Raw genomic sequence first — 4,863 nt, 5'->3', positions numbered from 1 at the left:
GTGCTCACTTTGGCAGCACATGTACTAAAATTGGAACAATACAAGATTAGCATGGCCCCTGTGTAAGGATGACACACAAATTCGTGAAACATTCCATATTTTTTTGTAAAATAAAAAAATTAAAAATAAGATCACAAGAAGATTCAAGTCAACGACAAGTTTAACTTGAAAAAAAGGATCACATGAAGAGCTTGTTAAAATGCAGATTCCTGACTGGGTGCGGTGGCTTGCACCTGTAATCCCAGCTACCCAGGAGGCTGAGGCAGGAGGACTGCTTGAGGCTAGGAGTTTGAGACTAACCTGGGCAACATAATGAGACCCCATCTATAAAAAAAATTTTTTTTAAGTTAGCCAGGTGTGGTGGCACACACCTGTAGTCCTAGCTACTTGGGAGGCTGAGGTGGGAGGATTGCTTGAGTCCAGGAGTTTAAGACCAGCCTGAGCAAGAGTGAGACCCTGTCTCTACCAAAAATAGAAAAATTAGCCAGGTGTTGCGGTATGCCTGTAATCCCAGCTACTATGTAGTCCCAGCTACTCGGGGGGGCTGAGGCAGGAGGATCACTTGAGCCCAGGAGTTTGAGGTTGCTATGAGCTATGATGAGGCCACGGCACTCTACTCAGGGCAACAGAGTGAGACTCTTGTCTCAAAAAAAAAAAAAAGCCACCAGCCCAGGGAATGAGCAAGACCCTATCTCAGAAATGCACATTCCTGTTTCCTACTCCCAGAATGTTGACTCAGTAGGCTGCAGATGAGGCCTAGAAATCTGTATTTTAACAAGCTTTCAGGAGTTTTTATACACATTAAACTTAGAGAAACCCCAGTGCCAAAGGGTATCAGTGGGGTGTATGAAGGAAGCTTGGTTAGTGGGGAGAGTAGGATCAGGGAACACAGCTTCTTAACCTGGCTTGTTTCAAATCCTCCTTTCTGCCTCCTCCTCGTCAAAAAGTTCCCCTCACTTTTTAAATCTACTTTCTAATTTCCATTTCTCACCAGCACTTACACAGCTATACAGCTATCTCCAAGAGATCACTCTGGAAACTCTACCATAAAAACAATCTGTTTTAATATATTCGTCTTAAGGATTCCAAAACCAGGGCTGAGAGCAGGGACATGACTAAGATCACACAATACTGGTTAGTATCTGACCCTTTTGACACCTAATCTAAAGTCTTCAGCTACCTCAGGCTGCCTCTCATCTTTCCGCTGATGCTAATGAACACCTTTCAGATATTGGCAAGGCAGCAGTGTTTTGAAATTACCTTCAAAATGGCCTCCTACAGCACAGTCCTCGAAGAGAAGCAAGGTTCTGTGTCTTAAACCTTTCTTGGTTTCTAAGGGTCCAAAGGTGTTTATATCGGTTGCCAAGCAACCAACTCTTTAGAATTCCATGAGTCTACTCATAGAATCTGTGGGTTCAAATGGGATATCTTCAACTATCTATTAAATTTCCTTCTTATAAACTGAACTTTGAGAAATTGCATCATATTCATTGATTGATGGTTTAATGGAATTCTTGGTAATTCTTTGAAAAATAAACCTCTAGGTCTATGCAGCTCAATATCTTTTCCCTATAGGGGTTTGTAAATCCTACTGAGAAAGAGCCAAAGCACCAGAGGAAGCAAGAAAGGGGTAAAAAAAAAAAAAAAAAAAAAAAGGCAAAGCAGGGAACATTTGAATGCGTAGCTCTGACATGCTTCAGATTACCAGGCTGGGAGAACAAATGGTAAAGTAGAAGCTGTCTTTGGGGCCTTTTCCATTCCCCTTTCATCCGCTCCACTGCTACTTAATCTCCTTCATCCACACAGTTCAATTAATTCCATTTTTCCTGATCCCCAAATTCTGGCTAGATTATTAGTCATTAACACTATTTTTGCAAGGGGATTTTTCAAGTCCTGGATTTCTATTATAATAGTATAATTTCAGGCCCACAGACATAATGATCTTCAGAAGTCTCCTTGTGAAACAAACTAATTTATCCTGACAGTAGGAAATATTTCTGTGCCTAAGGCTCTGCCTAAGTGACCCAGGTCATGCTATTCAGGTGGTCACCATCTGTTGTTTCAGGTGAGACTGGCATTGCTGTCCAATAGGGAAACTGACTTTAGTGCCTGGCTCCAGCTGTGCTCAGACCCTTGGGCCCCCAGCAAAGGGTGAGAGGGTACATTCTCTGGTATGAGACTGAAAGATGAAAAAAATTAAAGATTTAAACACTGTTGAAGGTTCCTCAAAAAATTAAACATAGAATTACTATGTGATCTAGCAATTCTACTTCTGGGTACTCATATCTTAGTGGACACATAAACTGGTATAAGCTTTTCAGGGCAATCTGTGTAAAAATATTTAAAAGATGCATTCTTGCTGGGCACGGTGGCTCACACCTGTAATCCCAGCACTTTGGGAGGCCAAGGCAAGAGGATTGCTTGAGATCAGGAGTTCAAGACTGGCCTAGGCCGGGCGCGGTGGCTCACGCCTGTAATCCTAGCACTCTGGGAGGCCAAGGTGGGCGGATTGTTTGAGTTCAGGAGTTCGAGACCAGCCTGAGCAAGAGTGAAACCCCGTCTCTACTAAAAATAGAAAGAAATTATATGGACAGCTAAACATATATATAGAAAAATGAGCCGGGCATCGTGGCACATGCCTGTAGTCTCAGCTGCTCGGGAGGCTGAGGCAGGAGGATCACTTGAGCCCAGGAGTTTGAGGTTGCTGTGAGCTAAGCTGTCGCCACGGCACTCTAGTTCAGGCAACAGAGCGAGACTCTGTCTAAAAAAAAAAAAAAAAGACTGGCCTAGGCAACATAGCAAGACCCATCTCTACCAAAAAAAAAAAAAAAATGCATTCTCACAATTCCCCTTCTAGTAATTTCTTTTAAGTAAACCGTTATGAATGTGTGTAAATATTTGGCTACAAGGATGCTTATATTTTAATAGAGGAAAAGTCAGAAACAAACTAGCAACATAAGTTTGGGTTAACCAACTTACTTGTGATATCATATAATGGAAGAGATATAGCCATTTAAAATGATGGCAGAAGAATACATAATGAAGAAATTTTCATGAAATTAAAAAAAAGGTTAGAGAACAGTATATATTTTTTTAAAAAATAGTAATACATTAAAAAAGACTAGTCAAAAACTACCCCAGTAGCTGATCATGGTGATGTGTCCTCAGGAGGCTGAGCTGAGAAGGTTGCTTGTGCCCAGGAGTTCAAGACCAGCTTGGACAACATAGTGACACCGTGTCTCAAAAAAAAAAAAAAAAAATCTAGTCTCTTCCAAATTCACAGAGAAAAGTAAATATCTCAGCTGGGCATCTCAGAGGGTGCAGAGTTGATCAGAGAGCCTGATGTTTGAATCCCAGGTAGGGTGAATGAACATTCTGGTTTGCCCAGGACTGAGGAGGTTCCTGGGATACAGGTCTTTCTGTGCTAAGACCAGGATAACCAGGAAGGTTGTTCACTTTAGCAACATCATTGCTTTGTGGCGTTGTGAACTTCTCTCCAACCTCCAGGTTTGCTGTGAGAGTTAAATGAATAACACTTGTAAAGCTCTTGAAATGGGGCCTGACATTTAAAGGTAAACTCATTCATTCATGCAGTAAACACTGGAGGATCTAGGCCCAGGGGTACAGAGGCGGGGAAGACAAGGTTCACATCCACATGAGCTTAAAGTACCAGCTGGTGACCAGGGGAGAGGACTAGGCAAAATAATTTTATAATTCAAAGTCTAACAGGGAAATTAACAGGACACTGATAAGGAATAGTGGAAGTGGAAGTAGACGAGAAAGTGGATGGCTCTAGCTTAGGAAGAGCCTCATTTAGAAAAGATTGAAATGTTACCTACTATTATTAGTATAGCAGTAGTGTTATTAGTTATCTCTGAGATAATTCTAGCCATTAAATTTTCTTAAATCTTTTCGTCTTTGCAGTACCACTTATATGTTAGAAACAAAATAAATACATAAGCAAATTAATAATTATTTAAAAGCTGCCAAGTAAACTTATGTTGATACTTAGGCTTTTTTCTTTTCTTTTTTTTTTTTTTTCTTGTTTTGGGACAGTAGAGTTAGTAAGGCTTTTTTCATATATGATTTTATACACATACATATACTGTGTCTACTCATTAACTATTTAATTACCTCAAATCTTCTTTGAAAAAATAACTTTTGTGTGTGCGTGTGACAGGGTCTCACTTTGTTGCCTAGGCCAGAGACCATCATAGCTCACTGCAACCTCAAACTCTTGGGGTCAAGTGATCCTCCTGCCTCAGCCCCACAAGGAGCTGGGGCTGCAGGGGCACATCACCACACCTGGCTAATTGTTTTATTTTTTGCAGAGACAGGGTCTTACTATTGCTCAGGCTGGTCTCGAATTCCTGGCCTCCAGTGATTCTCCCACCTCAGCCTCCCAAAATGCTAGGATAATAGGCATGAGCCACTGAGCCTAGCCAAAAAAATATTAATTTCAGGAAGAAAAATTTTTGTTGAAGTACTTGCCCAACACTTACATGTGCATCTTGGAGTCTTACACACAAATAGAGTGCTATTTAGGTTTACCTTAAAGCTCAGATTACCATGAATTTATGTGGGTGAAGGGCCCACTGAAGTGCAAAGGCACCAGAGACTAAATATAAAACATTTTTTGGATTTGTTTGAGTGCTTCTTATTGACAAGCATCGTGATAAGTGCTTTACATTTGGTTTCTCATTTGATCTTCACGTTGACTCTGTAGCATAGGGATTAGCCTCATTTTACTGGTGAGGAAATAGCTTTATAGAGGCTTAATGACTTTTTTTAAAGCTAGGATATTGGTAGAGCCCAGATTCAGGCTCAGGTTCAGGTGACTTCCAAGGGTGGTCACTATTCACC

General features: G+C 40.9%; 1 non-coding gene across 1 annotated transcript; it reads left to right on the top strand.

Annotated features, from left to right (window-relative positions):
- Positions 1 to 103, top strand: LOC123631124. The gene has a single exon (XR_006732998.1). It is a non-coding gene; the product is annotated as a U6 spliceosomal RNA (small nuclear RNA).
- The last annotated feature ends 4,760 nt before the right edge of the window (positions 104 to 4,863 follow it).

Source organism: Lemur catta, chromosome 1 (genome assembly GCF_020740605.2).
Source record: "Lemur catta isolate mLemCat1 chromosome 1, mLemCat1.pri, whole genome shotgun sequence".
Classification (NCBI taxonomy): Eukaryota; Metazoa; Chordata; class Mammalia; order Primates; family Lemuridae; genus Lemur; species Lemur catta.
Note: the sequence above shows the minus strand (reverse complement) of the source record. Positions and strands in the feature narration are given on the sequence as shown.